The sequence below is a fragment of the Penaeus monodon genome, chromosome 41, assembly GCF_015228065.2.
Source record: "Penaeus monodon isolate SGIC_2016 chromosome 41, NSTDA_Pmon_1, whole genome shotgun sequence".
Taxonomy (NCBI): domain Eukaryota; kingdom Metazoa; phylum Arthropoda; class Malacostraca; order Decapoda; family Penaeidae; genus Penaeus; species Penaeus monodon.
The window spans coordinates 16,388,930-16,399,648 of record NC_051426.1 but is presented as its reverse complement, the minus strand read 5'-3'; positions in this window follow the sequence as shown (position 1 = coordinate 16,399,648).

The following is a 10,719-nucleotide window of genomic DNA, read 5'->3' as shown; positions in this document are numbered from 1 at the left end:
AATTACTATTACTTAATATATTTATTGTCATTATTGCTATCATTACTGTCATTCTTATTATTTATAATTCTTTTTTCTTTCTTCTTATTATATTATTTTTATTTTATTATTATTATTATTATTATTATCAATCTGCATCATTACCATTATTGTTATTACTTATTTATTATTATTTCATTATCTTATTGTTACTATTATCATAATTATAATTTTTAATCAATTACCCATTATTAGTATATATTATTATTTTTATTATTATTTATTTTTATTTTTTAAAATTTTTTTTTTTTTTTTTTTTTTTTTTTTTTTTTTTTTTTTTTTTTTTTTTTTTTTTTTTTTTTTTTTTTTTTTTTTTTAAAAAAAAAAAAAAAAAAAAAAAAAAAAAAAAAAAAAAAAAAAAAAAAAAAAAAAAAAAAAAAAAATAAAAAAAAAAAAAATTTTTAATAAGTTATATAAAAAAATTTTTAAAAAATTTTTTGAGAAAAAAAAAGGGTTTAGAAAAAGGGGGAAAAGGGGGGAAAAGGAAAAAAAAAAAAAAGAAAAAAAAGATTCGAGCCTTTTTAAAATATGACCCACACAAAACACACACACACAAAACACACACACAACCACCCCCACACCCCACAACACACACACCCCACCACACACCCACACACACACACACACAACAACACACCCACTTTGGCCTGCAAATCTGAAAATATACATGGAAGAAATTTTATTAAAATTCCCAAGGGTTTGAAAAAGGGGAATTAGAACTTCGTTTCTAGGGGTTTTTAAAATCTGGGTTTGAAATAAAAATTAAACATTTTCACGTGAAAAAAAAGGGTTTTTGAATGTGTTTCAATTTTTTATTTTTGGGACTCAAAATTTGTTTTTCCTTTTTTGTGCAAATGATATTTGCTGTCTATTTTATAATTTTTTATTTCCTTTCCCAAAAATTCATATCCTCAGGTGTACGGGTACTTTTCAAAATCCTGTGTAAGTTTTGTGCGTTTCAAATTCATACCTCAGGGAAAGTTTAAAAATCTTATCCTCAGGTAAGTACTGTATATTTAAAAAATCTTTTCCTCTTGTAATGCGGGACGTTTAAAAACCCCTCTTCTCATGTGGGCTCCACGTTTAAAATTCCCTTTCTTTAAGTACTGCACATTTCGTACTCAGCTTTAAAAGCAAGGTTTAAATTCCCCCGACCCCTTGTTCTAGGGGGCCGGGGCCCTTGTGGCAACATTGTAAAGCCAAAATCAAAGTACGTTTTTTTTTTTATATAAAACAAGATGAATAGAAAGAGACGGTATATGGAAGATTATGATAGAGAGAGAGAGAGAGGGAGATAGAAAAAGAGAGATATGGGAAAGAGAGAGAGAGGGGAGAGGGGAGAGAGAGAGAGAGAGGAGAGAGAGAGAGAGAGAGAGAGAGAGAGAGAGGAGAAAAGGAGAGAGAGAGAGGGGGAGGAGAGGGGGCGGGGAAAGAGAAAAAAAAAGAAGGGGGAAAAAAAAAGAGAGAGAGGGAGGGGGAGAGAGGAGAGAGAGAGAGAGGAGGAGGGGAGGAAGAGATAGGGGAGAGAAAAGGAGAAGAGAAAAAGAAAAGGGGGAGAGAGAGAGAGAAGAGGAGAGGGGGAAGGGGAGGGAAAAAAGGGGAAAAAAGGGGGGGAAAGAGAGAGATAAGAGAAGAGAGAGAGAGGGGAGAGGGGGAAGAAAAGGAGAGAGAAGAGAGAGATAGAAGGGGGAGATTGGGAGAGGGAGAGAGGGAGGAGGGAGGGGGGGAGTGAGGGGAGTGTAAAAATTTTACAGAGGGGGCCCGGGGACCCTGCTCCCCCCACCTTCCCCCGCTGTTCTATCGTTCTGCAGCTGGAACGGTCCTACTTATACAGAGGATGAACTAGGCCCTCCCCGAGCCCCCGGGGCGCCCACCCGGGGGGTTCGCGCAATTGGGGCCCGGGAGGCAAAATGCTGGGGCGGGGCACCATGGGGGGGTTAAGGACTGGGGTTCACCCTAAGTCACCCCCCCAAAGCTGACAAACGTAAATTGAGTCAGCATTAGTCGACACGGCCGGGTTTCCCCTCATGGCTTTCCCCGGGCGGGGGCAAGTTTTGGCATATCGGACTTCCTTAGGCCTCGCGGATTTAGTGCTTAGTCCCCGGCGTGGTAAGATAGCCTGGGCCCTCGCCGGGTCGGCCTGACACGGGACACTGCGCGCACCGTATTTAACCTCAACATCTCTGGTTTTTCCCCTCTGTGTGTCAACTCTTTTTTAAAAAGGTATGCCTTTTAAACAACTATAACTCCTTCGTTCCCCATTGTACAAAGGGATATAGCCTTTACAATTGGTGGCAGGGCAGACGCTGCATCCTTCAGCTCACAGCACGAACACCTCCAAAAAGAAAAAAAAACCACTCGACCGTTTTTCCAAGACATGTCTAAAAAAAAAAAAAAACACGAAAGTACATTTTTTGGGCCGTTCCCCTTCCCCTTTTTTTTTTTTTTTTTCCCCTTCCTTCCCCATACATGTTTTAAGCCATTGGTTTTTTTTTGGGGTAAAAGTGCTAAATGAAGCAAATGGAATGTTCTCAAAATATTCCTTTTAACCCTCAGATAAATTTTTCCCGTGTGATCGAGTATTGGGGGCAAAAAACAGAAATTGTTCGTTAGTTAAGTATTAAATTTAATTTTTTTCGTTTTAGAGATTAATTTTGTTTAACTGCAGTGATTAAAAGATATTGATTTTATTTTTATCGCGAATACATTTAATTTTATCTCTTTCCTCCCCTCCCCAGCCTGACCTCTTTCACTTTGATCGGTCGGTTGTGGGCTTGACCTGACCTACCCCTTTCCTTTTTCCCGGTAAAAAGAGGATTAAATGTAGCATTGTTTCATTTTTTTGGGACATTTTACGCTTAAACAGCGTGTACCGCAATTTTAATTTAAAAAAAATTTTTTATTGAAATAGCGTAGATCTCCCCCTATTTATGCCAGGATTGCGATATTACCCCGGGGTTTGCGAAAAACCCAAAGTCTGCCTCCGACGTTCAAAAGTAGGGAAGGTAAAAAAAAAGTTATTGTTTTCGGCAAATTTGGGGTCAGTGTGACCCGCGTTACGTCCCTTAATTTAAGTAGGACTAGGGGGTTAATCCAGAATAATTTTTCGTTTTTTTAACACACCCTTTTCACCCTCTTGAAGTTGCGCATGTTTTTGGGGAATTCCCAGGCGACATGGGTCGAAAAAATCCTTAGGGAATGTCACAAGTGCCCTCACAATATCAAAAAAGAGCGGTTTTTTAAGATTTCTGGCTCGTTCGCTTCAGCAGTGTATGGCACTTGGGATAGGGGCCCCCCTCGTGAAGTCTAACATGCTAAGACATATACCTGCAGTTCAATTTCTGACCCCGAGAAAAATTTGTTTTTTTAAAAAATTTCGAAATTTTTTTTTGTCTCATTTACCGTGCGTACTTTTGTCGCATATCATTTAGTTGAATCATTTTGGGAGTTGAAAAAATTTTTTATAGCTAGATTGCTAATTTACCCGTTTTTTTTAGGAACATTAAAATTTGTGTTTGATTCTTTTCCCATGTGAGGTCACTCTCGCTTTACTTCATTCACTGTCGCTGTACACAACGCACACACACAAATTTTTCACTCACTCACTCATCCCGCAGAACAAAAGACCCTGAAAACCCTTTTTATCAACAGGCTTTGCTGTGCTTTGTGCCCGGGGTAAAGACCTATGATGTATTCTTTTGTCCGCAATTTTGTCGGGCATGATGAAAAGCTTGTACATTTTTTCTTTCTGTGTGACGACAATTGGTTCAAAAAGGGGGGTTTTTTTAAAATCTTGGGGGGGGTTTTGGGGGCCGTTGTTCGTTTTTACCTTTTAAACAAAAGCACTAAACCCAAAAAAAGGGGCCGGGCCTTTCCTAAGCCTTTTTTTTTTACCGCTTTGGGTTTAAAATTTTCAATTTTTTTCTTTTGGGGGGCCTTGTTCAAAAAATTTTTCGGTTTGGGTTTTTTCCCCTTTTTCCCTTAAACATTTATTCCCAGGCATTGGTGTCTAAAATTTTCCTTTATTTTTTTTATTTTTGGAAAAAAAACAAAAACAAAAAAAAAAAAAAAATTGAAAAAAAAATAAAAACTGCAAATTTATATAAAAAATGGTAGGGTCTTAACCCCTTCTTTCTGTTCCCTTTTCTTTTTCTTTTACTCGGCCTTTTTATGTTGGTCCCCAAAAATTTTTTATAGCAGTCGGCCCACGAAAAACGGACCAAAGGGGATCGCTCAACCGGTATTTTAGGTGCTGGGGGAAGGGGTAATCGGAAGATTGCCATAGGCCTGTGGGCCGGTGTTCGTCAAGTGGGTTAAGGCCCCCATGGAGGGGCGCCGCCGCCCCCCACCCAAAAGACCGGGAAACTCACCACGAAAATACCAGTTGCCCCAGATTTCTGGGGATGGGGGATGCCTGGGGATGCCTGCAGATCCTCAACCCCCGGAGCTTTTCAGCGCGGTATCACCGCCCCCAGATGCCCCCCGCCCCCACGCCTGGATGGGTGAGATCTCTGAGGCGTGTGGACGGTACCCACGAGTTAGGGCCCGGATGGGACTATGAGGAAACTAGACAAATCCGAAGTTTAAGGGGGGACCTGTGTGAGATTTTGAGGACGGACAAATCACTCGGGACAGGAAAAGAGAAAAACTGGACGAGCAGCCACAAAAATCACCCGGCAACGCACGAGAACGAGATGACCAGCCAAATTAAATCCCCTTTAGGCAAAAAACTAAAACGCTTTGAGGGCGAGGATGGTAGGTGGCCCAAACAGTACAATGTAAGAGGGGACCGGTGCCTCACCCCGCCCCCCCCATGTTCCTCCGGGGTGGTAAGGGCGGCCTAGCCCCGAATATTAATAAAGAGTCCGCCCCTTTAAAAACTATAATCCCTCTGTTCACCACGTACTAAGGATCATAGCCTCTCAAAGGGAGGGAGAGAGGAAGAAAAAGAAAGAAAGAGAGAGAGAGAGAGAGAGAGAGAGAGAGAGAGAGAGAGAGAGAGAGAGAGAGAGAGAGAGAGAGAGAGAGGAGAGAGAGGAGAAAAATATATAGACAGAGAGAGAGAGGATAAATATATAGACACAGAGAGAGAGGATAAATATATAGACAGAGAGAGAGAATGTTAACATAATGATAGATTACAAATTAAATGTTATTTTCATAGTTCGACGATGCACAGGCTACAAAAGTGATTACAACGAGAATTTCGAATAAACTAAGATCTGTAATAATACCCAATATTATAATTATTATTATTACTACTATATTATTATTATTATTATTGTCATTATTTCAGCTATAATATTTTTATTGCCATAACAAAAGTAACAATAATAATAACAATAATAATAATGATAATATAATAATAATAATAATAATAGTGAGTAATAATGATGATGATGATGATGATGATGATGTGATGATGATGATGATGATTATGATGATGATGATGATGATGATGATGATTGATGATGATGATGATGATGATGATGATGATGATGATGATGATGATGATGATGATGATGATAATAATAATAATAATAATAATCATCATTCATCATCATCATCATCATCATCATCATATAAATAATTATATATTATTATTATCATTATTACTATTATTGCAATTTTTCCCATTATCAAAATTGTTATAATTTAACAAAATTCTCGTTATTCTTATTTTTTATCAGAATTATTGTCATGATTCATACAATTATGATCATTATTTTCATAATTTTCCTAACATCTACCAAAATCATCATTGAAATAAAAAACGGCATTTTGGAGAATACTCTCAAAAAGATATATTTCGCTCGATTTGCCGCTTTTTCGATTTTGGGATGTTTTTTTATTGTAAATGGACACTAGTATTGTGATTATCATCATTATCATCATCAATATCAATTCATATATTTACGTTATCATCATAATTGTAATTATTATTATAATTATCATCATTATTGTCGTCATTTCCGCATATATATTTTCTTGGTATTAGTAGAAATAATAATAATAACAAAAATCGAATTTTCATTTTTATTAGATTATCATTATTATTTTAATTTTGCGGCCATGTATGATTATTTGGTAATTATACTAAGGGTAAAAAAAAAAATAATAATAACGATTTTATAATCATTATTTATTATTTATTAATTATTGCTATTATTGTAATTTTTACATTTTTTAATATTTTTTCTAAAATTATATATATACTAATAATAATAATGGAAATAATAATAATAATTACTATTGTTACACTATGTCTTTTTATTGTATTTTTAATTTATATTTTATTCAATAACAAAAGAAATAATAATAATAATGATAATAATAATAATTAATAATAAAATAAAAATAATAATATAAAAATAGTGAAAATAATAATTTTAATAAAAAATTAGTATTTTTATTACAATGATTCCCTTAATATATTAAAAATTTTATCAAAATTTCTTTATATTTTTTATTGTTATAGTTACCCTAAAAACTCCCAAAATCTATTAAAATCAAAAAAAAACGGCATTTTTAGAAAAACCTAAAAAATTCCCAATTATATATATATATATAAAAAATTATTATTTTAAAAAGGATAGATAGATAGATAGATAGATAGATAGTCATTATGCTTTAGGAAAGAAAATAGTAAAAACAATAATGTGATATAATAATAATAATGAAAATAATAAAAATATTTACAATAATAATAATAGTAATAATAATAATCGAATTTTAGTTTTATTAAATTTACATTTTTTATTGTAAATTACGGCCAATTATTTTGGAAATTTATTGAGGTAAAAATATAAAAAAAATAAAAAACAAAAACAATAAATAGCAATCCCAAATAACGTTTTAAATCATTATTTTATTATTACGTTATTGCTGAAATTATTAAGTTATAATATACATTTTTTTTTTATAATTACACGTAATAAAAATATAATTAATAAAAAAGTGAAGGTGGGTTTTAAAAGGCGCATGCCCCCCAAGCCCTAGGGTAATCTCAAAGGATCGGCAAGCTTCCGCCACTTCCCAGTTACTTTCCCTAATTACGGGAACGATATTCTAGGAAAAAAGTCTTTCCCCCGCCCTTTCCCACTCCCACGCAGGGATACTTTTCACTAATGGGTGTAATTTTTTGCAGTTAGAGTTCTTGCCCCCCCAAGTATTTTTAGTAGGGGATGGGGAAAAAGAGAAAAATTTTTTAAATGATAATCCAATTCAGGTCCAATGGAAAAAGAGGGGACAAATTTTAAAAAACTTTTTTTAGACGTTGTCGAAATCATGTCATCACACAGAGTCCCCAGCTCTTTTTCAGCTCTGCACAATTAATATAAGTAATATCAGTTGATCTCATTTTTAATTCCTGTCTACCTTTACTGACCACTACAAACATAGGGTACTATTCATAAGCACAATATTTACAGCAAGAATTGCAATATTTTAATTAAGCGTTCAAACAATCCGATATACAAAGCTGTCACAACAAAAATTACTGAAAAAAAAACATGCATACTCTGTATACACTTTTTTTCCGAAGCATAGCAGATAACGTCAAACCTTTCCAAGGCGAAGTCCCATACACTGGATAAACGTCATGATCCGACGGTTTCTCACGCCATGGCACGCGCCATTGGCCAGTCATGCTCGCCCAGCAACAACAATGCTATTCAATTCTGATTATTTGTCGAACAATGGTGAATGATTGCCTCCCTTCTAGCCCATTTCATGGTGTCTGAAAAATCAATCTTAAGTTTTTTCGCAGCGCTTGAAATATTCCACCCTATCATCGTCAGTTAGTAATTCCTCTACTGTCTGTTGGCGTTTTCTAGGGAGGTCTGCTGAATCACATTACTCGTGAAGGAAATTTTGTGAAGCATTCGAAAACTATTTAGCAAGCTATTATTAATGTTGATTGTAAAATCAGTGGCTATTGATTGAGGATAAAGATTCGAATCGGTTTATTTAGAAAATGTTTTATTATTGTTGTTATAGTATTTTATCTGTATCATGTTGATCGTTACTATTGACTGCCGATATCAATAATGGTTTGCATTGTTTAAAAAATCATGTTTTGGTTATTACTATGAATATATCTTTATTTTAATTAATCTAATAATAATAATCACAATCGAAACTTATTTCCACCATGATTATTATGCATAAATACTTGAAGGCACACCTTTAGCAATATATAGTGAATGTACATGAATATGTCACGGTTTCATGTTAATTGGAAGTACGTGTGTGTGAGTAAATTAATGTGTTCCTGTCGTGGCATAGCCGATGCAAGTTCTGTGGGAAGGAGGCTCTAAACCTCTACATTCGCGCTACCAACTGTCACACACATTTTCAAATTACTATGGTACACCGAATCTCAGGACTTTTTCTCAGCTAAACATTATTGCTTTATATACAAACAACTTCTCCTCGATGTAATGACCCAGTACAGTGTTATTTTTTCTTAGAGCTTGCGTTCTTGGACACTGGGTCATACACTCCTCTGATTAATAAGTGGATGTGCACAACTGCCGTTATGTGCATAATTAAACCAGTATTCAACCGCTGTGTGATTCATTATCTTTTCCTAAGGCAAGAAATAGCATGAGAGCTTTGCTTGTTCAGGATATAATATATATATATATATATATATATATATATATATATATATATATATATATATATATATTATATATATATATATCACACACACACACACACGTGTGTGTGTGTAATTTAACTTCCGATAATATCTTCATTTCCACTGTACCTGATGCTTAAAAAATAGACACTTATATGCAGAGGCAGGGTGAAAAGTCGACAGATGAGCAAAGCAAAACTTTTGATGCACAGAAAATACTCATTGCTCAGTTTTCAATCACACTATGATGCCCTTGAATGTTTGATGACTGGCTGAATGCACCTTGTCCAAAAACATTGTTTTCAATTAATCTTCATCACTTAAAAATCATCATCATCAATCTGTCAGCCTATGCACCCCATCTTCCAAGGTACAGCTTCGCCTCGACAAAGAAAAATTAGTCTCATTAATATGAGGTCCGGTAACGACTGTGTGCAAGACAACGGTAATTAATAGGAATGAAACTACACAAAGTGTCTGGGAATTGCATCCATCTCCAAGCCTCTGGAGACCACGCTTCCAGCAAGAATATTGATAACTTTTCTATGCCTGCTCCCTCACGTAAAGCATTCGGCGCTTCAGGTATCTAAATAATGAGGCAAAAGTACCTGCACTGATAAAAGTTGCTAAGAAATCTCAAGACGATACATCTAAGTAAAGAAGTGGCTCAACATCTTTAGCAGGAATGCTACGCAGAAAATAGCCAATTTACATTGTGCGATGTCACACACAATATCAACAACAACAACAACAACAATAATAATAATAATAGTAATAATAATAATAATAATAATAATAATAGTAATAATAATAATAATAGTAAGAATAATTATGATAATAATAATATTACTAATAATAGTGATGATGATAACGATAAATATGAAAATGATAACGATGATGATGACAATAACAATAGTAATAATAACACTGGTCAACAGCAAAAAATCGTCTATAATTTTTTAACTGATTTTAGACAATTTTGATGCACTGAATCCAAAAATAACATTGATTTTGCTCAATCAGGTCAAATTTGTGTTGACCTGAGGGTATTAGCATTTTCGGGCGGGTATTACGATATAATTTTCAAGTTGCGACCGTACATGTTTTGCTAACAGACATTTTTTCCTTATTCAGATGAATTATATGGATTCGTCCAGAAGGTCTTGCAGAAATAAGCCGGATGTATTCTGCTACATCTGCGGCGAATACACCGTTGTTCCTAATAGGAAACCAGTCACAAGTTTCGTAAAGCGTGCTTATCATGCTTATTTTGGCATGAAACTTGGTGATCAGGACAAAGCTTGGGCGCCTCACATGGTCTGCAAGAAATGCACCGAGTATCTACGTCGCTGGACCCACGGAAAGAAGGACGGGCTGAAGTTTGGAATTCCTGTTTTGGAGAGAGCCGAAAAACCATGTCAGTGACTGTTACTTCTGCGCTATTAATTTGACTGGGATCAACAGAAAGAACCAGAGCAGCCTCAAGTATCCTGATCTTGAATCAGCACGTCGTCCTGTACTTTACTGTGATGAAGTTCCAGTACCTGTCCCAGCAGAACTTCCTGAGTTAAGTGACGAAGAATTCTCCAGTATTGAAGACAATGAAGAAGTAGTTCCTAGCGATGATGCCGTTGACGCTCCGCATCCCTTTTCCCAGAAGGAGCTAAATGATCTTGTCCGTGACCTCAACTTGCCAAAGTCATCCGCCGAATTGTTGGCATTAAGACTGAAAGAAAAAAACCTTCTTTCTGACAGTACTCGCATCACTTTCTACCATAACAGACATCAAGAATGCCTTCATTTTTTCTCTGAAAAGAAAGACTTGGTGTACTGTACAGATGTTTCACAGCTTCTGCACAATCTTGGACTGCCACAGTACCAACCTGTAGAATGGAGACTGTTTATTGACAGCAGCAATGATCGCTGAAAGCCGTTCTCGGTGCACAACGGCAACCAGTTTGCCTCTATACTGCTGGCTCACTCGACTACACTGAAGGAGAAGTAGAAGCGGTGAAGATCTGCTGAGAAAATGTTTA